Here is a 26854-nt window from a genome sequence, read left to right as displayed (position 1 = left end):
TTGAAATGACAAATCCAATTACATTTTCATCTCTGTGCATGTGAATTTTTCTTAATGCATACTTAGCATAATATTTGTTATACTGAGTCATAGCATAGTTGTTACTGTTTCAAAAAGGTTCTTTGGGGCTAAAAATGAGTTTTAAAAAATTCTCCTTTGACATCCATGAAGTAATTTTTTCCTCTGGTAGTTTTTCAGTATTTTGCTTTTTTTCCGTAGGACCAAGGCTGTATTTATACTTGTCTTGATTTAACCACAAGCACAGCAAGACTGGGGGAGGGAGGGAGTGAGAGGAAGCTGTGCTGAGTAATAACGCCTTTATTACTTTATTTATATAAATAGAAGAGACTTTTTACGGGGCCTGAGGTGGGAAAGCATACAGGTCTCTGCTCCTATGACAGGGGAGGCTGACTCATGTACACGCAAGTCATTCCTTATCCTGTTTGACTTTAGCTTGACATACAGCCAGGTGAATTGTTCCATCTTCCAGAAAAAATACTGACGAATCTGGAGGATTCCCGGGTGGTGAGGATCACTTTCATTCCAGTTTCTGTTTACTGCCTTGCAAGACTTCCTAAAATGACAGTATCTGTCACTGGAATTTTAGACAACCACCGATAAAACACCGATAAAACACCTGTCTGAAGCTCTATGAGTTGTTTTTTTAGTTTTAGAAAGGAATTCAGAGCCAAATGATTTGGTGGAGTTGCTACCAGAGGGAAGAGTATAATTCTGAAACCAATATTCTTGAAAGAACTTCTTCTTACACATTGAGTTGGTTTGTTGTTACTAGTTTTTCACCGAAATAGTTCTGGGGAAGTCGGGGTACGTGGGAGGTCCCTTTCTGTTCTGTGTAAGTTTAAACTCACAAGCTGCAGAAATGGTTCCGAGAACTCCTGTATACTCTTTACTCAGATCCACCAGTTGTTCACATTTTTCCCTGTTTGTGTGCTCTCCCTCCCCGGCCCCCCCCCCCCGCCTTCTCTTTTTCTTGACACTTTGAAAATAAGTTGGAGACGTTGTAGTTGTTTACAGCCAAATACTTAAATGTACATTTCCTAAGAAAAAGGATCTTCTCCTACCTAGGCACAACACACTTACCAAATTCAGGCAATTTAATGTTTGTGCAGTACTATTATCTAATACACAGTCTGTATTTCAAGTGTTGCTATCTGTACCAGTAATGTTCTTTGTAACTTCTCTTCTCCCAGACTGGGAATCAAAGTGCATTCGGTTGTCCTGTCTCTTTGGCTTTCCTGAATCAGGAAAAGCTCCTTAGCCTTTCTTTGCCTTTCTTAACTTCAGCATTTTGACATTTTGCCAGTTATCTTGTAGAATTTCCCTCGATTTGGAATTTGTGTAACGTTTCCTTACGATTAGATTCAGGTTATGCATTTTTGGCAGGAATACCAAAGAAATGGTGTATCCTCATGTCAGGAGGCACACGATACATTTTATCCCCTTTGGTAATGTGAATTTCCCCCTTTCTATACTTGTAACTGTCTTCCCAAACAGTGGGAAACCTGGCTCCCATTATCCTGGATATATTTACCCGCTTGCTCAAGTCTAGTGTACACCGAAACGGGTTCTCAAATTGCCAGTCCATAGTACTGCAGGTGGTAAACCTGTTAACTAGAGTTTGGTATTTGTGTGTGATTCTTTTCCTCTAGGTAGAATTTACATACAGTGAAATGAATGAATCTTAAGAGAACAGTTCTGTCATCTTGACAAGGGTATGCACCCCTGTAACCTACATTTCTGTCAAGTCGTAGGCTGTTTCCCTGACCCCAGAAGGTTCCCCCTTGCTCCTTCCCCATATCAGGGGAAGGGAGCAGCGTGTTGGATTTTGTGACCGTTCTCTTTCCCCGGAAGGAGTAAAACTAGGCACCTTCTGGAATTTTACATAACAACAGCCTTGTTCCAGGGACCCAGAAGCTGATGGGGAAGCTTCCCTCAGATCTGCGGAGTTGGGCGCAGGGCTTTGCCCGCAGAAACTGCAGGCCGAGTATTTCTGTCGCTCTCCACCTCGGTGATGGCGCAGGAAGAGCATCTGGTATAAAGAAGCAGGCCCCAGACTTGGTTTTCATCCCCTCTGGGACCCACCTAGTGTACAGATGGAGCAAGATGTGTGTCCGGAAACCTGATCCGCAGACTCTAACCAGCCGTTAGCCACCCTCATAACACACTCATTCTGGTGTTTACTGTGCGTGGGTTCTTCTGCTGATGTGCTGTGATTAAACTTCCCAGAGTGACTTGTTACTAGCTTTTTATGTGCCTCTGTGTAGTGTGTCTTGAGGAGTGATGGGCAGAGGTGGTGTAAGGGCAGACGTCAGCCAGGATCGTCCTACAGAAACCATACTTTCCGTTTGCCTTTGTCATAGCGGCCTGCCCATTTATCTTTGGATATAACCCCACCTTTCTTCTCTCATTTCTCTTTTCTTTGTGACTTAAGAGGCATGACATAGCAACATTAAACTCAGCTATTTAAACTCTTTCAAAGAAGAACCTCCATCCCAAACCAGCCTGTGACTAGAAGTTCTGCAGATGCACTGTGGAGAGGCTAGAAGGACAAGTGGTAGATTTAGAAGGAAAAGTTAACCCCTTACTGTAGGTCTGTTAGCTGACGTTCATTTATTCTACTGACATTTGAGCGCCTGCTGTGTGCGAGGGAGGCAGGGATGATTAAAGCAGCCACTGCCCTCAGAGAGCACGGTCTGAAGAGTGACCTGTAAAGCAGCGGTGATCTCCCGAACGTTGTGATGTGCTCTGCATCAAGGGACATCCTCTTGCTATGGTCCCCGGTACCAGTTAACCTTGTAAGTGAGGAAGAGCGGGGAGGACCTTGGAGCGACTCCTAAGTTGATGTTAAAGGGTGGGTGGGAATGTGTAGAAACACGTGGCAGAGAGGACAAGAGGAAGGTACGCCAGGCAGGGGGAAGCGCGTGTGTGAGAGCCGGAGGCAAGAAGGCATGGCACGTCGATGAGGCTTTCGGCGTTGCAGCTGTGCCAGAGCCTACAAGCTGTCGCCTGGTCTTGGTGAGTGCCATTTCGATTTCAGCTGTTGCTGGACTCTGGCGTACTTGAGGCTGCTGTTTTGAATTTTACAATTTGTATAAAACTCTTTCTCACCTAAGACTAAGCTGAGGGGGTTTCTTGGCCTAAGCATCCAGCAGCTGCCTGGGGGTGGAGGGAGCGGGGCACAGAGGTGGGGGACGGGCAGGTGGTCTGGGGATTCTCAGGGTCCTGGCCCTGCGTCCCTTGCTGGCTGGCTGGGTGACCACGAGCACAGAGCTCCCAGCACCCCAACCCCCAGCCCTGCCTCTCTTTCTTCTTTTGTTAACTGAGTCAGTCGGATGAAATAAGCTCTGGCTCTCTACTGACGCTCGAAGTTACTAGCTTTTATATTTCCTATCCTTAATTTTATTTAATTCTTCAGTCTACAAGCAATGTATTTTCATTGCAGAAAAATCTGAAAATGTATTTAAGGATAAAGAGGATAATCACCTATATTCCAGCTACTCAGATCACTGTTAGGCATTAATGTCTACCCTTCTTGGCTTAAAAAACATCTGTATTTCATGGGTATATGCAGATAATTTTTCTCTCTGGACATCCCTATTGTAAGTTTGAAATGAGCTTTAGAGAGAGGGATTTACGGTGCTCCATCAAGGATGCTCTCTGCTTCTTTGATTTGATAGGGTTTTAAATCTCAGTCATTTACAAGGACTGGCCAGAGCCCAATCGGAAGAGCTCTCCAAAGCTTGTGCCAGGAATTTTTGCATACAGCTTCTCAGTGGCAAATATTACTCAAAACTGGGCTGCAGCCAGGTTTTCCTTCTCCTTTCCAAAAGGGACATAAATCTCTGGTTTGGAAAATGATGAGTAACCCCCAGGTTCTCTTTTTCTATCTCATTTACCCAGTGAGGCCTCAAGTCTTCTGTGTTAATGTGTGATGGATTCCATATGTATGGTTGTGTGGTGTAAACTGTATCCCACATCTTGTCCTTAGCAACTAGTTTTTCCCCAATCTCCAGAACTGAGGAGCTGGAATATCTAGCCAGAGCCAGTGTGGAGTATTTAGCTACAAGCCCTAACCTCAGAGCTCTTGGCTCTTCACCTCCTTGAAAAGCCTTGGACACTTCTCCCTTTGGTTCAGTTTCCTCATCCATAGAGTGGGGAAAATATTTTCTGTTTCCCAGGGAAATTGCAAGGGCTGACATGTATCCAGTTCCCTGTGGCCAAGTACCGAGGCCTTTGCCCACTCCTGGGACTGATGTTGACATCAGAAATGAGAGGAAAACAAAGGCCCCTGTGATTGCATTGGGTCTCCCGGGGTGTGTGGCACCATTTCTGGGCTCACTGTTTGTTCACAAGCAGGTACAGTGAAAGGCCTGATTGAAAGTCAAGGCTGCCTTGGCTTTGAGGGGCTGCGGAGACCTTCCATCGTGGTTCATGACAACCACTGCTGCCAGAACCTTTTCTCTGACTGTGGAGAACTCCACCTTGCTGGTTGCTTCTGACCTGTGGTCTTTGGAGACCACCTCATCAGTAGTTAGTGTTTGTGCTGCTTACTCCTCTCCCTGTCACCTGAGGTCACAGAGACACGCCTCTCCTGTCTAAACACATTTTCTTCTTACAGGATCTCTGTTAGCATCCAGACCAGAAAGTGTGGGGCTCTGTTCTCCTTAGCTGGTTCCACTGGCTGCTTGGCCCAAGTGTAGTCTTCAGGTTATTGAAAATCTGGGTGCCTTTTAGTTTGGAATTAATCTCACTCACTTTTAGCCTTCCCTCTAAGTCCAACCCTTGACATAGTGGTTCTTAAATTTTTTGTTGGGGATTTCATTCAGACCAATGAAAGCAGCAAACCCTTCTCCCCTGAAGAGTGGAAGCCATGCACAGTTTTGCAGACAATCTCAGTGGCTTCACGAAGTCCCAGAAATATGCCTGTGGATCCTAGGAAAGCACCCTTGCTCTGAGTTTTTCTTCAGCACCTTTCCCATGCTCTCCTGGATGAGACGCTGGGGGATGCGGGTTGCAGCCAGCCCCAGCCCCACCATGACCTCTCTGTGTGGCTTTGGAAAGTAGCCGTCTCTCTTTGGGGACTCATTTTCCTCAGCTGTGGTGAAGGGAGATGCATGGGCTGATCTACCACTGGGCTTTGTTTTATGGCTGAGATTTTGTAGTCTCTTGATCAGTTACTTGGTTTCTTTTGGCCCAGCCTCATCCAGCGGAGGGTTGGAGGAGACACTGACCCTGCTCAGAGGTCTAAGAGTTAGTTCCCCCTACTCTACTGGTGCATTGATTTTGACTTCTGATGGACAAAGAGCCCCAGCTGTCACCTGTTCATGTTCCTTCTTTCCTTCTCATCTATGTAATACATTTATCCTCTTCCTCCTCCCTCCAACCGTAATACCTTTGGAAGGGAGGGAGGGAGGAACATGGGCGTAACTGCTGGTGCTTTGAACTCAGGGAGCCATCAGCTTGAATTAGGAAAGCTTTTATGGATGTACATGCTTGTACCTACGCAAGTTACATACAGTGTATATAACTGCTTAAATTGAATACTTAACACCCAAACTTATTTACATGAGTTTATTTTAATGACTGTTGTCATAGCAGTTTAATTCAACAAACATAGAGCTTCTGTTTCATGATTTATTTTTGGATGGTACAGAGGTCATTAAGACGGCCTCTGAAGTTTCTGATGATAACCGTCTGGACAAGATAGTAAAATTATACAGCACGGTTATATAGCTCAAGCATATCAACTTACTTAAACATCTTTACCCAAGATATGTTCCTAAGCTCGGAAAGGATAATTAGTTCTTGCAAATGGTAGGAACTGATTAAATATGTTTGAGTGGTGAGAAAAATTAATGAATGTTTCTGTAGGTAAATGAGCATCACAACAGGAAGAAAAAGGAAGGTACCTGGGCCCTCCAGGAGCTCAGTCTGGTAGGCAGCGAAGACTCGGTCACAGACACCCTTTGCCTCCTAGTGTGGAGGCAAGCTTTGTCATGAAGACATAGTGGTGGCTACTGTTGAATGTCACATTTCAGTGCCCTGAGTATTTATTCAGCTGAGCTGCTTTCCAGCTTTTGCTGTCTCACTTGCTTTAGTTGATGCTTTCGATGATTTGTTACTGTGTTGGAAGATCATTTCCAGAGTATATTAAAACACGGAGCCTTTGGGATTCATCAAAGATGACTTAACATTTTATGAAAGGACACATTCTGGCAGTGAGTGCTCTGCAGGGTTTTGCTTGCTCTCCTGCAGGATTTTTTCAAATCTCCATTTTATTTTTTCTCAAAGGCCTTCCAATATCCTGACCAGGTATTTCTAAAAGTACTTATCACAGTGGCCTTTCTTGCCATAGATGATATGAAAGAACTGTTTGAGAACATGCTATTCCCCAAGTTATTGTTGTAGCTTGTTTATATAACATCTTATGTGATGATAGTGTTAAATTCTAAAGTGTCTGGCCTTCCCTAGTTTTAAGTAATTCTTCCAGCATAAAAGTTTTATTAAATTTTTTTTTCCTTAACAAGGAAGAAGGGACTACATGTTTCTGTTTTCTGGAATGTCTAAGGGCTTGGCACACACCGCAGTTAGACATCTTAAATTTATAGCTATCAGACCAAAACTGGGAAATTATCTTCTTTGTGGTCCTGACAAGGCTGCAAGTGTGCCAAAGGTGACCAGTCAGTGGGAGTACAGACAGCAAGTTGTGTAAGTTAAAGGGACCATCTTGACCCTGTGTGAGTGCACATCCAGCAGTGTTGTGAGGGGTGGCAGCGTCGCTGGGGTGATTGCCCATCTCCCACTGGGACTGCTTTGAAGGATACGTTGAATGGTCCTAAGGCCTGGGGTCAGAGCTGATCTGTCACCAGAACTCCAGGCAGCCCAGGGGTCTTGGCAGTTGACTCTGGAGTTCCTGAAGCATTTGGATATTTTAAAGACACTTATCAGCACTCCACCTTGGAAGATAAATCCAAGCAAAAGTATATTTTTGTGTTGTTTGTCAAGGCGGAAGAGAAAATTTGGGTTTCTCTCAGTTCTCGGTCGTACTTCACATTGACCTTTCCTTTGATGTCAACTTTTCCACGAAGGACCCTGAAGGGAGAGGATAACACAAGCGATTGAAGCAAGTGGCAGAGATTCATGATTGCGTTAAAACCTCTCGCGTATCCCGAGCGCCGAGGAGTGTGCGGCGTGCACTCCACATGGCTCCTTCTTCAGGAAGGACGATCGCCACTGTGCCCTTTTCCAGGTTTTGTCAGTTCAGTCTGACCTGACAAACCTGACTTCAGCCATAATGCAGGCGTCTTTAAGAAAAATAAATGAGCGCAAAATGACCTACTGGTAGAAAAACGTTAAGTAGGAAAGCAAAACCGCGCACGAGTCACTGGGCTCTACTGTAGGAGGAAGGGTTTTATTTGACAACATCTGCTGCTCTTTGCCGCATCGCTCACTGCCTCCTATTACTGAGAATGCTGCAGTAGGCACTCACTACCTGAAAACTGAGACCTGCTTCACCCCCTCGCGCTCTCTGCAGAGGGACTTCAGGTCCCCGGAAACGGGCCCTTTCCCAGCGCCCCCGGGGTGGGGGCAGGGCGTCGAGCGCTTGTTTCATTTCTGCTGTGTTAGCTCGGCTCGGAACAGTTGACCAGTTCTTGGTAAATGGCTTCAGATCTCATAGCATTTTCCTCTTAATAGCCTCAGCAGTGGTGAATTCTTGACCTTGGCGGGTGGGTTCGATTTCTTTGGAAAAGGCCAAAAGTAATTTGAAGCTCTGTGTTGTGAAGAAAGGGAACAAGCCATTTGCAAGAAAACGTTTTAAATGATTGTAAAAGAGCTGCAGAGGCCTCAGAAGGCTCTCAGGTCTGGACACGGGAGAGCACGAGTTCATGGGAACTCGAGGTACCCCAGCCTCCGGTGGCGGGCTGGCGGAGACGTAACGGGCTACTTGGACACGGTGCGCGTGGCAGAAAAGAGCCCTGGCTTCCGAGACAAGGCCACCTGCTAACTGTGTGACCTATGACAAGTATCTTGAAGTCTCCGAGCTTCAGTTCCTCAGGTGGAAAACAGTTACAAGTCTAATTTGGTGGCAATGAAGACTAAATTGGAATGCTGCGCGCCAGGCACGTGGTTCTCTGTCGGTGTTTTGGGTCGCTCTCCTGTCCAAGCAGAGATCAGGTGCTGTTCCTATGTCCTTTCCTAAAATACACTCGCTTTGTAACATACAGCCATCAGCAACTCTTCATCTTTAGAAGCTGACAAAAAAGGAGGGGAAATAAAAAAGGATGAGCAATTCTTTTAAAAAAAAAAAAAAGGGCAGGGCCTCAAGAGGTGAGCAAATACGAAATGCGCAGGTCATTCAATTCTTTATCTTTTTCTTCCCTTTCCTTTCTTCTTTTCAAGTAGGCTGTTAATCTAGGGGTTTAATTATTAACCAGAATGAAATGAGGTTTAGTGTTCCCAGCAGTGTGCGCTCGGGGTGGGGGTGAGTCCCCCTGTTTGCTGAAGATCCGTGCAGGTGTCTGTGGCCAGTGTCGGGCCCACAATTTGGGAAGCACTGCCGCAAAGCATGGGAAACGATCAGCAGCTGTTCCCTCGATCCTGCCTTGGTCCGCACTCAGGGGCGGGAACGTGAGAGACTGGCTGGCAGTTCTGTGGCAGCACCGGGCCCCTGCCTGTCCCTGGGCTGTTGCCCTCTCTGCTCAGGCCTGTCTCCAGCCCCAGGCATCCTGCTTTCTCCTGGTGGGGCTACTCTCTAAGCGGGTTGGAGGCCAGTGTGACACAGGCAGGGAGAATCAGCGGCCTTGGCTTTGTCTTCTTAAGGGCTGTGGCATTTCTAACTTCCCTTGTCATCATTTTGTGGATCTTTTCCCAGGTTTCTTTCACATGTCCTGTGAAGTGCCCGGCAGGAGGCCTTCCCAGTTGATCAGGTGGAGCGATCACTAGGCTCAGAGAAATGGCATGAAAGTCCAGGATTCCCAACTCCCAGTTCACTTGCCTTCCGAATTAGACACCTCTCAGACAATGATGTAATTAGGATTAATTCACACTCAGAGAATTCCAGTGTAGTCTATTGGGGGGAAAATAGTATGTTTTAAATTGGAGCAGTTTCAAGAACAGATTGGTTAAACTCCTTGATGAGCCAGTTGGTTAACTGATTACCTTTGGGAGACTTGTCCCTTTAAACGGGAATGCTGGTACCCAGAGGATTTCAGACTGTATCATAAGGAAAATCATGTGGGCTGGAGCAACTTCTCGGGGCACCCCAGCACAGATGCAGGATGGGGAATGAGAGTTTCAAAGGTTTTTTCCAAGAAACTGTTTATGACAAACAGTTCACTCTCCTATTTTGGTTCATTTTCAGCTTAAATATTTTTTAAAGCGTTTGGAGGGTAGGCACATACAGCTGTTAAGAATCCAAGACAAGTGCTGTTTTGAAAATGCGAATGCTTCTGTTTTGCATTTACTCGAGGAAGCAGGATAGTTACCTCTCATCTGTTTCTTTGAATACAGATAATGTTTAAATGACATCATTTTGAGTAGAATAGAGAGTCCAGGTGGTTTAGGGGAAATCACTGGAGGCAAAAAAAAAAAAAAAAAAAAAAAGGCTTGGGTATCATTACATTCTAGGGGCCAAGAAATGGAATGATGGCATTTTTGGCAGGCTCCCAGGCCCAGCAAAACCCACACCCCAAGGCTGTCTCCTTAGCTTCCTGTGGTTTTTCCGCTGAAGAGAAACAGCCTTTCTCTTGGAGGGTCCAGGATGGCAAGTGTGTACATCAGCTTGATCAGTATGATGTTCCTGCTTTGAGGTTCTGTCCCAGCAGGCTTCACTGGGGAAATTTGATGTGCCACTGTTGCTGCAAACTGAATTGAGCCAGTCTCATTGCTCTTGATAGTACAGATCTTCTTGGTAGAAATTGGTAGCTTCCAATAATTAGAGGTTATCATGCTACCATGTGGTCTGTAACAATAAAGTCAAATCCCAGACCCAATGTGCCACACACATGAGCACTGATTAGCAAGCAGGCACAGGAAGTTCATCATTCAGTGTGTTTGTACAGCCTGGGGAAAGCCCCAGCCCTTTTGTATTCAATGTGTATCCCACCGCCAAGCTTCAATAGGGACAGTTGCAGACAGATTCTCATTACAGGGCATATCCAGCCTTTTAGTTGGATCAAGTGATAGGATTACCTGCTAAATGCCCAGACCCAGGACCAGAGCCGGAGCGCCCCTGTGAAGAGTATTAAGTTGCCTGGTTTGCCAGGTTCTCACAATCCACATGTACATTCAGGGTTGGATGTCCTCGTACAGTCATCCCAGCCAGCCCGTGTATGTTGAGCACTATCATTTTAATCAGAAAAATTACTTCTACCCCACTTCATACTCGTCCGGGAACCCTTAGTGTGGGTTTAGATAAACTTGTGATGGCCTGACTCGGAGGTTGAGCTTCTCCTGGTTAGTCTTTCAAATGTGAACCAACTACACCTGGAGTATGAATTTTTTTGGGGGGGGGGTACCTGAAATACTACCTACCTACTTCTAGTAAAGTGTGTGTGCACATCATCTGTGTACACACTGTTTACTGAAGTATTTCAACTATAGACACAACATTGTAAAATGACTATAACTCAATAAAAAAAAAGTTAAAAAAAAAAAAAAAAGAACAAACTGTAGATAATATAACAAGAGGTATCTCTTGATTTGACCCTGGGATACTGTCTTCCATAATGTTTCTGGCCAATGAGCGACCTGAGCCATCACTTAGAGTACCAGCCCACCATGATGAATTAGCCAGAGCCACGGGCGAGTGGCTCACCTCTAGGGCAGAGAAAGGAGGGAAAAGAATTCTAATTTTTGTTAGTTTTGTAGGCTTTTTCAAGTTCTTTTGAATTCCTTCATCTGATCTTCTGATTTGTATGGAATTATTATTTCCCCTGAACAATTTTGCAGACATATCATTGTCTAGGGTTGTAGAGTGAATAAATTATAGGGACTATCACTTGAAATTTTGGTCTTTATACTTCCTCTGCATTGTAGGGGTAAGTTGCTACCAAGAAGAACTGTCACTATTGTTCAAAGAATACCATAGGCTTTGGGAGGCTAAGGCCATGTACCAAGGTTATGATATACAGCAGGATGCTGAGAGCTTCCTACCTTAGCTGGTGGTAAGCCACCTAAGTCATACAGCTCTTACTGAGGTCACCTAAAGAAGCTAGATAACATTTTTTTTACTCTTAAACATTACAGAACTAATACATTGTGAGGGATTATTGAGTTGAGATTTGAGGGAGAGTATAAACACAGAGGAGTGAGCCTAGAACTGGGGCCACTTTTGTCTTGATCAGGAAAAGGAAGTTGAGAGCCTGAGCTCACCTTTGGTGTCCTTTTAAGGTTATGGGGATAAAAATTATAGTCTGAGTCTTTCAAGCCTGGGAACTCTGGTGAACCATTCCATGCTTTGGGTTGGGGCTCTCTGAAGAGATATGTCTAGGAGTACAGGTGACTGAGAAGTAAACCAACTCACACTGGCTGCAGTTCAGTTTCACATTATCTGAGTGGCCCAGAAACCATAAGGCTTACATGAAGTAAAATGATTCCATTTAGCTATTGCTCATAGGTGCCAGGTAAAAGCCATGAAATCTTCTTAGAGTAAGGTTTAATGATGCCAGTCCTCCAATTATTTCCACAGAATTTCAGTTACAGCATCAGGTAACAATCTGAAGTAACCAGGCGTGTAAAAAGAGAAGACATCATATGTGGGAACCAGCAACAGAAATAGACTCACAGAGATTCTTGATATTGGACTTACCAGATTCAGATTATAAAATACTGTGCTTATGGTATTCAAGGAAATAAAAAACAAACTTTATTTTCAGCAAGGACTGAAAACTCTAAAATACGGCTTTGCAATTAAAAAAAAAATTCCACAGCTGAAAATGTGCAAACAGAATGAACAGGTTTATAGGCAGTTAGACATAGCTGAAAAGCAAATAGTGAACTGAAGAATTGGTTAGGAGAAACTGTTCAAAGTGAAGGACAGAGAGGCAAAAATAAAACGGAGTATGTAAGAGAGGATAGAGTAAGGCCTAACAATCATATAATTGGAGTCCTAGAAAAGAGAGGAGAAAAAGAATGCAGTATTGGAAGGGTCATTGCTAAACATTTTTGAAGGAGATGAGTGACCTCAAGTGTCAGGTCCAGGAACCCCAGCAAATCCAAAACAATACAAATGAAAGTAAATCCACACCTAGACTCATCATAATGAAACTTCTGAAAATAGAATGCAAAGAGAAATCTTAAAGCCATAAGAGGGGAAAATGTCATTAGCTTCAGATGAATGATGGTCCAACTGACAGTTGACTTCTCAGTTGCAGAGTATAAACCAAATTCAGTGTGCTGAAAGAAAGAATTGCCAACCCCAAATTTTAAACCCACCAGAAAATGGTATTCAACAATGAAAAGAAAGAGGTTAAAGTGAAAGTTAAGTGTATTTTATATAGACAGAATAGTCTACCACCAGCTTGTTTGCACAAAAGGAGTTTCTAATGTGTATTCTTCAAGTAGGAAAATGAATCAAGATGAGAGGTCAGAAGTATAGAAAAAAATGAAAAAGTGATAAATATGTGGGTAGTTCTAAGTGAACATTGACTGTGTAAGATAATACAGTGGTGGATTTTTTAAAATAGAGATTTAAAAAAATTTTTAAATTGAGATTTAAAATACAGGGTAAAAATAACAAAGTTGGGAGGAAGAAAGTGAAATTAGTCTGTTCTAAGTTTTGTGTATTCCTTTGGAGGAGGGTAAAAGTGTCAATGTTTGACCTTGATACAGTCAAGGATATATGTTATAATTAATAGACCAACACTAAGCAAATAGAAAAAATTTATAACTTCTAAGTAGCAAAGGGAACAGTCTAATGAGACAACAATTTAAAGGAAGGAAAAAGGGACACAGAACAACTAAAATATATAAAACACCAGAAGAGGTAGTAGACTTAAACTCATGCATAAGTAATTACATTAAACATAAATTGACTCACTGTTGTCTTTGAAAGACAAAGATTGTCACACTAGATTTTTTATAAATTATATACATTATATAAGCAGTGTATCTTAAATACGTGGCTACAGAATGATTGAAAATAAAAAGATGTAAAAATGTTTACAACATAAACATTAGTCACCAGAAAGCTGGTGTAGCCATGTTAGTACCAGACAAAATAGACTTGAAGGCAAAAAGCATTACTATTACTTTTGAATGATCAGTTTTAATTCACCAGGAAGACAGAATTCTAGATTTGTGTGTACCTAATAACATGGATGCAAAACATAAAGCAAAATTTTTACAGACCTGTAAGTGAAATAGATAATACGTAAATCACAGTGGGAAATTTTAACAAATCTTTCTCAGCAGCTGATGAAAGAAGCATATGAAAAAATATGTCAGGGTTACTGAAAATTTGATTAACATAATTAATAAACACGCCCAAGTAAACACTGCAACAAACTATGAAGTACACATTCTTCTTAAGCAGGCACAGTATTTTACAAGAATTTAAAATAAATAAAATTTAAGTTTAAAATTTAAGATGACAGGATTGTTAAGCAAGCCTCAACAAATTTCAAAGATTGAAACTATACCAAATGTGTCCTCTGATTGCAGAGTGATTATGCTAGGGATCAATAATAAGCAGACAAATAGAATATCATCTCCTTGTGTTTGGAAATTCAAATATATACCCCTAAATAGCTCATGAATTGAAGAAGATACAACAGAAATTAAGAACTGTTTTAAATGAGTGATAAAAAAAATTTCATGTAAAATGTATAGCATACAGAGGAAGCAATGTTTAACAGAAAAATGTAGCCTTAAAACTAAAAAAACCCAAATTAAATATCTCAAGGAGTCAAAAAAAAGCAGCACAATAAATACAAACAAGTAGAAGGTAGAAAGTACTAAAGATGAAAGCAGGAAGAAGAGGAACAAAGCCAGGAGCTGGCTCCGCGGACCGACCGACCTAGGCAATTGATAACCCTCTGAGGAGGCTGATCAAGAGGAAGAAGGCGCATGAACATGCACTTTAAAAACAGATTGAATTTTTAAATTCATATATGGAAGAATAAATTTATAAACTCCGCTTTTCGAAACAGACAGAACTAAGTGATGTTAGGGAAGCAGGTTTAGGTGGAAAAATTACACAAGTCAGTGTTTACTGCAGAAAGGCAAGTAGGGTGTCGTGAGTGGGCAGTGGCTGTGTGGGGACTTCAGATATGCTGATGTTCTTGACTGAGTAGTAGTTACAGAGAGCTGGCCTCTATTTTAAGCTATGTATTATATTTTATTTTTCTGTGTTATTTCATAAGAAAAAAAGGTTAAAATAAGAAATAGGCATGCTGTATGCAGGATTTTGCAGGCACACTCATCACTTAACACTGTTCTTTTTTGCCACACAGGAGGAGTCTCCACCCAACACACTGCTTTTCAGAGAATGCTCACCCTAGTCTGAAGGTCTCTAACACAAGTATTTCCAAAGAGTAGAGGTGGCCTGCTGGGAGGTCACACAACTCAACAACCTTAGGCCGTCAGAGTCCGAGTCCAAAGGACCATGCCTAAACCATGCTGCATTTTAGCCAGTTTATATGTCCTTTTAGAAATTGAGACTCTACTGTCTGTTCCCTCTTGTTCTTGGCACTCACACACACACGCATCTACAGGGGCTGGGCCGACAAGTAGAGGGGACAGGACTAGTTAAAGATGACAGGAAATGAGTGGGGCCTGTGGCCAGCTAGAGCTCAAGTCCTCTTTGAAGGGCAGCTGTGGCCCATCTCTGGCTGACTGACTCACAAAATTGTGAATAATGTTGCCAGATCTTCTGATTCTTTTTTTAACGGTGGGTAGAAATGTGAATTTTAATGAGAAAGCACCTGATTTTTAAATGTTGGGTTAAGCATACCCCCCCCCCCCCAATATTCCATGTATCAAACCAAACCTGTGTGTGGGCTGTTTCCATCCAATGGCTGTTAGTTTATGGCAGTGACCTCAAGGGCCATGCAGATGGAGGTAGCGAGTAATGTATAAATAATTTAATCAAGTATCTAATTTATCTCAGTGGCGCTTGTTTGCCAAATATGTGCTTGTATAATTATAAGTTCTAAAATTAAAAGAAATTCACTGAATCTAAGTTCACACATTACAGAAGTCACTCTGAGTAATAAGTTGCTTAATGACAGCTGGCTTTCTGGGCAGGGGTACTAGAAATTTCTTACCATAAAGAACTTATTAAAGGAATTGACTAAAACTGCTAAATAAACAGTAATATCACACAGAGTAGTTTCTTCTAGGAGGAACAGCTAAAAGATGAGTTTTTAAAGTTAATCTAAAGGGAACGTACATGTTTGTTCAAGATTTGAGTCTTGAGAATGTGCTCCTGTTTAGATACAGCAGGTGATTTTAAAGGAACCCCTGGCATCCTTGTCATCTGAGAACTCACTCAAAATGCAAATTCTTAGACCCCACCCTAGACTTAATTAATCACAAACTCTGGGGGTGGGGCCCATCCCTGTTTTAACAAGCCCTCTGTGGAATTCTGATGCAGGCTCCAGTTTGAGAATCACTGCTCTGTAGTTCTTGTGCTTTGTGACTTATTTGGAAGAATGACTTTAAAAAGTTATACTTTGTTTTACTAAGGCTTCAGGGTTTCCTCTCGCCCCCCACAAAGTCTTGGAATCCTCCAAATGATCCTTCAAAGAGTATATCCAGTATGTTATAGTCAGTTTTAAAAAATGATTTGGTTTAAAAGGATGACTGAGGGGAAAAAAGTTGCATCCCTAAGAATTTCACTTTAAAGTAGGTGCAATTATATGCTGTTTCTGCCTTTCTCATCTACTACTCATTTGATGAAGTAGATGCATTTTTCAAGGATATTTTTGCTACTGAGGGCATTGCGGGGAAGGTAGCTATGAGAGAAAGGTGGAGGAGAGAGGGCTTTTTTGTTTGTTTGATTTTGGGTTTTTTTGACGTGGTGGACATTTCAGTTGTTGGTGTTCAGATGAAAATGTTGAGAAGAAGAGATAGTTCTTGTCTGATTTCCTCCGTTTAGATAATGAAGGATGAAAGGAAGTCATGTAAGAAATACAACTTGTACCTAATGTAAACTTTTAATTCACATATTTTGAAGGTTTTTTCCTCCCGTGAGTTACTTGCATTTAATTGGGGGGAAAATCTTTTATGTTTTAGTTAATTAATACTTAAGTATGTAGGATAGTCTGGTTCATTTTCCCTGATTTGATTTAGGAATTAATGAGAATGCTAATGAAATAGCAAAGAAAATAAAACATAAAAACAAACCAACAAAACATTAGTATGTAAGCAAACATGAGACCAAAGAATGTCACAAGTGCAGAAATGGTTCTTTGTGCACTGGGCATGCCAGCGGGTGTTAGCTTACTTCCCTGACAAAGGATGGCACCCCTGAGCACCCCTATTCACAGCAGTGTTGCTCACTATAGTTAAAACGTGGGAGCAACCCAAGTGTCCATCAACAGACAAATGGATAAACAAAATATGGCCTATACATACAACCAAGTGTATGTATTCAACCTTAAAAAGGAAAGAAATTCTGGCACGTGCTACAACATGGATGAAACTTGAGGAACATCATGCTAAGTGAAATAAGCCGGTCACAAAAGAAAAATAGACTGTATGACTCTGCTTAAATAAGGTGCTTAGAGTGGTCCAACTCAGAGAGAAACTAGAATGTTGGGCACCATGGACTGTGGGGAGAGGAGGAGTGGGGAGCATGGAGTTTCAGTTTTGCAAGATGAAAAGAATTCTGGGGATGAATGTGGTGATGGTTGAACAACAGTGTGAATGTACTTAATGCTACTGACCTGCACATGTAAAAATGGTTGAGATGGTACTTTTATGTTATGTACATTTTACCACAGTAAGAAAATGGGAGGAAAAATTGGTACCCCTTATACAGAAACATACTGGATTCCTGGAAGAAACATATAACTTAGAGCAGGCTCTTTGTAAATATTTGAAAAAAAAAAGTGCTTTGAGTGGTTTGGGCTGTAATTTTTCTTGGAGTGGCTTCTTCTTTGCTTTTTCCAATTCGTCTTCTTGTCAGTTTCTGTCAAAATTTAAAATGAGCCCTCCTCAAGTTTATGACCTACAGTAAGTCTAAAGAGATTAAATTAATTGTTCAGAGCATTCATTTGTAAATATTTGGTCATTATAATATCCTGCTCATTAACTAGGTCAAAAATTTTTTTTAACCAGCTCAATTTTGTGAAGTCAAATTATTTGAGAAAACTTTATTTCACTTTTATGATAGAATTAAAAAGAGTTATTTTATAGATTGGGATAAAGTTGCTCATGGCAGATTTTCTCCCCCTCCCCCCACCTTTTTTTGCAGAGGGGCAGCGGGAGGGGGCAGATGCAGATTAACTTTTCTACCAAGGATTTCCACTACTTCTTTGACCCTCTGCCACTCCCAAAGACTTTAAGGGTTTAACTCTTTCTTCTCTCCCTTTCTCTTCACCATATATATTTCTTTATTTTCCCAAGGATCTTTGGAAATACTATTAACCTTTTCAAATGATAAACTAGTCTTGGTGCTTATTTAGCTCCAAACAACTCTAACTGGAAATGACACATGGTTGAAGAAGCATTCCTTAGCAGTCCACAGATTAATGGGGTCAGGGTTAAGTTCACCCCCCTGTCCCTCCCTCCCTCCAGCCATCCAGATAGTGTTTTTAATTACTCAGGCTACTTTACAGATACCCTATGTTGAATCCTCATACTAACAGCTTATTGTATGTCTTTTTTTTTTTTAAGTTAAGATATAATTCATGTACCATAAAATTCTCCATTTTAAAAGGTAACCTTCATTGGTGTTTTTAGTATACTCACAAGTTTGTGCAACGATCATACTGTTAACTCCAGGATAATTTTATCACCCCCAAAACAAAGCTGTATCCCCATTCACCACCTTCCCCCCCAGACCCTGGCAAGCACTCTCTATGGGTTTTCCTATTCTGGACATTTCATAGAAAGGGAATCATGCATGTGGTCTTTTGTGAAAGGCCTCTTTAACTTAACATCATGCTTTCAGCGTTCCTCCATGTTGTACCATGTGTCAGCACATCTTTCCTTTTCATAGATGAATAATGCTCCATTGTACAGATACCCCATATTTTTTATGCATTCATCAATTAATGGATATTTTGACTATTAGGAATTTTTGGCTATTATAGATAATTCTGTTATAAACATTTGTGTGTAAATTTTGTGTGAACAAATGATCTCAGTTCTCTGGGGTATGTACCTAGGAGTGTAAATATTGGGTTACATGGTAACCCTATGTTTAACATTTTGTGACCAAAACTGTTTTCCACAACAGCTGCACCATTTTAAATTCCCATCAGCAGTGTAGGAGCATGTCGTTTGCCAATTCTCCATCTCCTCATCAACTCTTGTTACTGTCTCTTTTTCATTATCACTATCCTACTAGGTATGAAGTGGTACCTCGTGGTTTTGATTTGCATTTCCCTTGAGACCAACGATGTTGAGCATCTTTTTATGTGCTTGTTGGCTGTTTGTATAGCTTTTTTTTTTTGACAAATACCTATTAAATTCCTTTTCCCACTTTTAAATTGAGTTATCCTTCTTCTTATTAATAAGTTATAAGAGTATTTGATGTATTTTGGATATGAAACCCTTATCAGATACCTAATTTACAAATATTTTCTCATGTAGCTTGTCTTTTCATTTTCTTAATATATCTTTCGAAGCACAGTAGTTTTTAATTTTGATGAAGTCCTAATTTTTTTTTCCCTTTGGTTACCTGTGGTTTTGTGGTCAAAACTAAGAAAACTTTGTCTCATACAAGGTCATAAATTTACTAGGATTTCTTCTAAGAGTAATTTTTATTTTAGCTCTTACATGTAGATCTATAATGCATTTCCAGTTAATTTTTGTGTATGGTGTGTGGTATGGGTCCACCTTCATTTTTATTGCGTGTAGATACTCAGTTGTTCCAGCACTATTTGTTGAAAAGACTATTCTTTCCTCCATTAAACTGTCTTGTCACTCTTTCAAAAATGTAAAGGTTTGTTTTTGGACCTTCAGTTCTTTTTTTTTATAATGTGTTTTCAGCAAATTTAATGACAAAAGATTAGTATGAAGAATTGGACCTTCAATTCTATTCCATTCTTTATGCTGGTCCCATTTAGTATTGATTACTCTTTCTTTCTAGTAAGTTTCAAAATCATGAAGTGTGAGATCTCTGCTTTTGTTCTTTTTAAGATTATTTCGGCTATCCTAGGTCCCTTACATTTCCATATGAATTTTAGAATCAGCTTGTCAATATCTGCCTCCCCTAGTAGAAGCCAGCTGGAATTGCACTGAGTATGAGATCAGTTTGGGAAGTGTTGCCATCTTAGTTCTGCAGTCCATGAACTTGGGATGTCTTGGTATTTATTCTGTTCCTCAATTTTTTCCAGTGGATTTTTGTAGCTTTTAGTGTACACATATTACACTTACTTTGTTAAATTTATTCCTAAATATTTTTATTATTTTTGATGCTATTGAAAATGGAGTTGTTTTGTTAATTTCTTCTCTTAATTATTCATTGCTAGTGTATAGAAATGCAGTTGGGATTTTTGTATGTGGCTCTTGTATCCTGCAGCCATGCTGCACTTACTTGTTCTAAGGTTTTTTTCTTGTGGTTTCTTTGGATTTTCTAAATACAAGATCATGTCATCTGCAAGTAAGAGGTACTTTTACTTCTCCCATTCTAATCCAGATTCAATCTAGATAGATGCCTTTTTATTTCTTTTTCTTGCCTGTCACCCTGAGTCATAGCTCCAGTACAATGTCGACTAAAAGCGGTGACGGTGGGCGTCCTTGTCTTGTTCCTGATGTTCGTAGGAAAGCTTTGAGTCTTTCATCATCAAGTGCAGTATTGATGCTTACTGATGCCCCTCAGCAAGTTGAGGAAATTATCTTCTCTTTCTAGCTTGCTGAGTGTTAATTTATTGTTGAGTATTTATGTTATGAGGGTGTTGGAGTTTGTTAAATGCTTTTTCTGTGTCTGTTGAGATAACCATGTGGTTTTTGTTCCTTATTCTATTAACATGGTGTGTTATACTGATTTATTTTCATATGTTGAACCAACCTTGCTTCCAGGGATAAATCCCACTTTGTCACGGTGTATAATCCTTCCTATATGTTGCTGGCTTTGGTTTGGTAGTACTTTATTGAAGTTTTTACATTTATATTCATAAGGGATATTATCTTTGTGACGTCTTTCTTGGTTCTAGTATCAGGATAAATAATACTGGCCTCAGAAAGAGTTGAGACATTTCCTCCTTTACTATTTTTTTGGGGGGTTGTGTAAGTTTGGTTAATTTTTCTTTAAGTGTCTGGTAGAATACACCAACAAGGCCATCTAATCCTAGTTTTTCTTTGTGAGAAGTTTTTTGATTGTTCATTTGCTCTTTTTACTTTTCATAAGTCTATTCAGATTCTCTGTTTCTTTTTAAGTCGGTTTCAGTACTTTGTGTCTTTCTAGAAATTTGTCCATTTCATCTATGTTATCTAGTTTATTAGCATACAGTTGTTCATGGTATCATAATCATTTTTATTTCTGTAAGGTTGATAGTAATGTCCCCTCTGTTGTTCTTGATATTAACAATTTGAATCTTCTCTTTTATTTTTGGTCAGTCTAGATAAAGGTTTGTCAATTTCAAAGAACCAACATTTTATTTATGGTCAATTTTTTATATTTCCTTCCTTCTGCTTGCTTTGCATTTAGTTTGCTTTTTGCTTTGTTTTGTTCTTGTGGGGAAAGGTTAAGTTGTTGATTTGAAATCATTCTTTTTTATTATAGACATATAGCCATAAATTTCTCTTTAAGCACTGTGTTCATTGCATCTCATACATTTTTGGTATGTTGTGTTTATTTTTATTTCTATTCGTCTCAAAGTATTTTGTAATATCCTTTGTGATTTTTTTCTTTGATCCACTGCTTTTAGGAGTGTGTTTTTTAATATCCACATATTTGTGAGTTTCCAAATTTCTGTTATTGATATCTGATTTCATTCCTTTTTGGTCAGAGAACATATAGTGTATGACTTCATTTTTTTAATTGTCTAACACTTGGTGTATCTTGGAGAGTGCTTCATGTGCATTTGAGAAGAATATGGATTCTGCTGTCACTGGATACAGTGTTCCATAGATGCTCGTTAGATCTAGACAGTGTAGTTTGTTGTTTAAGTCTTCTATTTTTTTTTTTTTTTTTTTGCTGATCTTCTATCTAGTTGTTATATTCATTACGAAAGTGCAGTGTTGAGCTCTCCAACTGTTACTGTTTACTTATGTTTTTCCCTTCAATTCTGTGAGTTTCTGCTTCGTCTGTTTTGGGGCTGTTTGATGGTTACATGTTTGATTATAGTTATTAGATGTTTTGATAAATTGACTCTTTTATCATTAGATAATGTCCTTCTTTGTCCCTGTTAACACTTTTGAAGTCTATTTTGTCTGATGTTAGTATAGCCTGTCCAACTTTCTTTTGGCTACTATTTGCAGGGAATATGTTTTTTTAAAAAACAAGTTTATTGATATGATAGACATGTAAAAATTGTGCATATTTAAGGTTTACAACTTAATGTTTTGATATATGTGTATATTGTAAGTGATCACCACAGTCAAGCTAATTAACATATTTATCCACCTCCAACACTAGTAATTACCATTGTGTGTGTGTATGTGTGTGTGTGTGTGTGTGTGTGTATGGTGAGAAGTTTAAGATCCATCTTATTAGCTCATCTCAAATATACAGTGTGGTATTGTTAACTACCATCATCATAGTATATCTGATCTCTAGAACTTAATCATCTTGCATAATTGAAAGTGCATGGAATATCTTTTTTGTTCGTTTAGTTTGAACTCTTTTGTGTCTGATTCTAAAATGACTCTCTGCCTTTTTTCTGCATTTTGCTATGTCTGCCTTTTAGTTGGAGTCTGAACTCACATTTAATGTATTTACTGATAAGATGGGATTTACATCTGCCATATTGCTATTTCTTTTCTATGTGTGTTACGTCTTTTCTTTCTGTATTCTTCTATTACCACCTTCTTTTGTGTTAAATAGATATTTTCTAATGTACTATTTTAATTCTCTTGTATTTTCTTTTACTATATATTTTTTATTTTTTCAGTGACTTCCCTGGGAATCACAATTAAACTCTTAATTTGTAACAATGTAATTTGGTTTAACATCAACTTAATTTCCTATATACAGCTGTTTCTCTCTCTTTTGTGCTTACTGTCACACGAGTTACATCTTTATGTATTATATGACAATACAGATTTACAATTATTGCTTTATGCATTTGTATTTTAAATCATATAGGAAAAAATTACAAACAAAAATATAATTGCCTTTAGTTGTAGTTGCCTTTCCCTCTGCTCTTTTCTTCATGTGGATTTGAGTTACTGTCTAGTGTCCTTTCATTTCAACCTGAAAGACTCCCTTTAGTATTTCTGACAGGGCAGATTTGCTAGTGAGAAATTCTGTTTTGTGTTTATTTGGGAATAAGTTAATTTTTTTTTTATTTTGAAGGTTACTTTTGCTAGACATGAAATTTTTAGTTGACAGTCTTTTTCTTTCAGCACTTTTAATATTTAATTCCATTACTTTTAGCCGCTGTGGTTTCTGATGAAAGCTTGGCTGTTAATGATCCCCTTTACGTGATAGGCTATTTCTTTCTTGTGGTGACAAGATTCTCCCTTTGTCTTTTTTTTGTTTAATAGTTTGATGTAGGTGTGGATCTCTTTGAGTTTACTACTTAGAGTTGAGCTTCTTGGATATGTAGATTAATGTTTTTCATGAAACTTGGGAAGTTTTCTGTCATTATTTCCGCAAATAGTCTTTCTACCCTCTCTCTCTCTCCTCTCTTCTGAAACTTATTGTGCATATGCTAGTATACTTGATGGTATCGCATGGGTACCTGAGGCTCTGTTCATTTTTCTTCATTCTTTTTTTTTTTTTTTCTGTTCCTCTGATTGGATAATTTCAGTTGACCTGTCTTCATGTTCAATGAGTCTTTCATCACCCTGCCCAAATCTACTATTGTGTCTGTCTCATGAATTTTTCAGTTGTATTTTTCAGCTCCAGAAATGTCTCTTTGATTTTTTTTTTTAATAATTTCTCTTTGTTGATATCCTCTATTTTGGTGAGGTATCATTCTCATACTTTCTTTTAGTTACTTATACATGGTTTTTTAGTTCTTTGAATATACTTAAAATAGCTGTTTTAAAGTCTTTGTCTAGTAAGTCCTTGGGGACAGTTTCTATAGACTAATTTTGTTTTTGTTTTGTGTATGGGATATACTTTCCTGTTTCTTTGCATTTCTGGTAATTTTTTGTTGAGAACTGGACATTTTAAATAATAAAATGTGATAATTCTGGGAATCAGATTCTCCCCCTTCTCTGTGGTTTACTGTCACTCCTTGTTGCTGCTGTTGTTATTTATCGACTCATCTGAACTAATTTCATTAAGTTTTTGTTCTTTGTCCTGTATGGCTGTGAAGTTTCTGCTTGGTTACCTTAGTGGTCATCTAATGGTTTGACAGAGCATTTCATCAATACCTGAAAGTAGCAAGTCCCTCAGCCTTTGCTGAGGGGCTCTATGTGTGTATTGGGGTGTGCCTTCTTTACTCAGCCGGGCAGTTAAGAACTCTGCCTTACCTTTCATTTCCCACTTTAACAGATCCTCAAGGTCATCTTGCGGTGAGCGCTGAAGGCCTTGCCTCTTTTCCGAGCACATGCACGACTTTGGGCATGCACCAGCTCTATGCCTGTGCATGGTGGTCTGGAGCCCCAAGATTATGGAATTCCCCAGGTTTTCCTTTTAAGCTTTTTGTTAAGTTTATTGTTGCTTCAGCTGTTACCACCTCAGGAGATCACAGTGTTAAAGTTGCCCCTGATACTTTCTAGCCTGAGGAAAAAGTCTTTCACACAGGTGAGTTGTGAGTCTGATGAAATAAAGACAACGGGCAAGTGGGGTCTTCCTTCTAAACGGGTGACACTTTTCTGAAAATGGGGTCAGAGCTCCTTCAGAGTTAGACTGTCACCTCCAGTGGCTGCCAGGCTGGCTTTCACTGTGACAGTGTGGTGTTGGTTTTCAAGGCTACAATCAAGCTAGGAGGGGAAAAGGGAAGGGGATGGGACAAGATAAAATGCCACAAAACTCACTGTTTTTACTGTGAGTCATCCATTTTTCTAAAATAAATACTCCTCAGACTTTGTCAGTATCCTCTCTTCTTTTATTGTAGGAGAGCATTTTCAGAGGTCCTTACTCCACTGCTTTCACTGATGTCATTATGTGTCTTCTTATCATGCATTTGCTGTACTTACCAAGCTCTATTTGGTGATAATAATTTTATTTTGTGTAATAAATGCGAAAAATATTAAACATATATAGCATTTCTGTTGCCCTTTATAGGCCATTCTTTGTCAGTGATTGAACATGAAATCTTTTCGTATCTAAGTAGGGAAGTGGGCATGGAGTTTCACCCCCGCTGTAGAGATGTGTGCTGGCTCAGAAAAATGAAGTGTTTTGCCCATTGCTGCCAAATTACTGCCAGTTGCATGTTGACTCCCAGTTTTCAGTTTGTTTCCTTCTACCCAGTTGACTCCAGTAGAATTGTGATTTTGGTATATGAAGATACCAAGATGTAATATTATTTGGCTCTTTTTAGTACAGTTGTGTGTTGTACCATAAGAAGTTCAGTTAAAATGTTGGACTTCTATTCCATTGTCAGTTATCTCAATTTTAAAGCTATTTGATGTTTTGAACTTGAAATCTCCCATATCCTCTAAATTACCATTGTGCCCATTTTACATTTGGGTGCTTAAGAAAAATGTACACTATGCAGTGACTTTAGGGAAAGGACAAGAGGCTTATGTGCTGTTTTTGACATGCCAGTAATTATCCTGATTAATGCTTTAGTTTTTGACATCCTGTTATATATCTTGAACTTGGATCTGTTCTTCGTTTTTAAAGTCTGGCCTTGTAAGTTCTGCCTGTGTCTAATAGAGTAAGTTAACAGCAACAGATTTAGTTAAGATGATAGCTACATGTTTCCAGATGAAGCTGTTTTCTCATCCATTATCTGCTTTATATCACTGACATACATGGAAACAGAAACAAAGTTATTGAACATCTGGTTGATATTTGAAAATGCCATCCATTCCTGATTACCAGGGATAGTGAGGCAGGGCATTTCCTTCAATCTATCTGGTAACTCGATGTGCCATGGAAAATGGGGTTAGAGACTATAAAAGGGAAGAAAAGATCATAGGAGGTAGAATTAATCAGGGAAGACTTCTTGCAGGAGTTGATACTTGAGCTTAGCTTCGATGGAAGTACAGGATCTCATTTGATGGGGAAGACAGGAGATCATTCTAGATAGGGCAGCACCAAGAGGGAATGAGAAAGGAACTGAAGCTTTCCCAAGGTGGTGGTCCCAGGGAGCGGGGAGTAGTGACTGTGGGACAGTAGTGTTGAAAGGGCTGCTGAGGTGGGTGTTTTTTTTTCCCCCTCTTCTTTGATTCCTTTTTATTGTGATGAGAGAAATCCCAGGGCACCAAGAGGCAGAAACTGATCAAGGGGCTTCCTGGTTTTATTAGCAATGCTTCCAGCTCATTATCCAAAGTGGGGCTTCTCTGCCGTGGAATGGCTCCCTCAGCAAAAGTACTGGAAAACAGAAGGGTTTGCCCTCAACTTGAAGCAAAGTCTCTGTGGACGACTGGGTGACTGTCCCTCAGAGGGAAGTGTTTTGACTCTTACGGATTCTCATATGACAGGAACTAAGGTCCTGGTGGCTTCCAGCCATACTCTTTTATTATGCTATCTGGGACATTGGGCAAGCTCTTCCTATGTTTTTTAGAAATCACAACCCATGTTTATTTTTAAATCATCAAGGGCAAATAAGTACAATTTCTAAACAACAAAAACTTTAAGAGTTTTGAGACACTGCATGTTCCCTTCCCCTTTCGAAAATATATAAGCTATTTTTTTTTTTAGGTGGGGTACACAGTTTCTGGTGTCCTTGTTTAAGATTAATAGATGAGAGTTGCAAGCCATGAATACCTCCTGCTTCTCATGAAATGAAAATCATTGCATGGCGTCGTCAGGAGAGCTCAGACTCTGCGAAAGGCATTCTCCAGAGAGCCATCCAAAAATTGGAGGATTCTGGAGGGACTCAAATACCTAGCTGGAGAGTAAGGGTTTGGTCTAGTAACGAGCCACCAAAGAGTCTCAGCAAGAGAAGTGACACTCCCAAAATCGTGTTTTAAGAGGAGATTCTACCATCTTTGTCCACGGATATGTGCTCATGTGTGCCATGAATAAAGATAACGCAGCCTTACGAAATAGTAAGGACAACTGTGTCCATCAGGGAAGGATCCACGTCTTTATACTAGAAAAGTCAGTATTATTTCTCTACAATACTTAAAACCTTCCGACATGTAATGTGTACAGAGCCGCATATTACATAATTTACTTAAGAGGTGTTACATGTTTTATGTTTTATGACAGGTTATTGCAGTGCTCAAAGTCATTGTGATAGTATCTTTTTTTTTTTTTTTTGGATAATTTAAAACACATTTTTCCCCTCTAAGAAGTTTAAGCTGTTTGTAGAGGGGAAAAAAATCCCCCTAGCTTTTATAAGCTGCTTATACTCCTAACACAGATTAACTTCCCAGCACATAAAGGGAATACTGGAAAACTCAGGCATGATTAAATATGCCCCAGAGGATT

At 39.9% G+C, this 26854-nt stretch overlaps 1 protein-coding gene across 15 annotated transcripts in view; it reads left to right on the top strand.

Moving 5' to 3' along the window:
* The window catches only part of ATG7 (autophagy related 7), a 308165-nt gene that overhangs the window by 161769 nt on the left and 119542 nt on the right, over positions 1 to 26854 (top strand). The window lies entirely within an intron of this gene.

This window comes from Camelus bactrianus, chromosome 17 (assembly GCF_048773025.1).
Source record: "Camelus bactrianus isolate YW-2024 breed Bactrian camel chromosome 17, ASM4877302v1, whole genome shotgun sequence".
In the NCBI taxonomy this organism is placed as follows: domain Eukaryota; kingdom Metazoa; phylum Chordata; class Mammalia; order Artiodactyla; family Camelidae; genus Camelus; species Camelus bactrianus.
The sequence above is the reverse complement of the archived record's forward strand: the minus strand, read 5'-3'. Positions and strand labels throughout refer to the sequence as shown.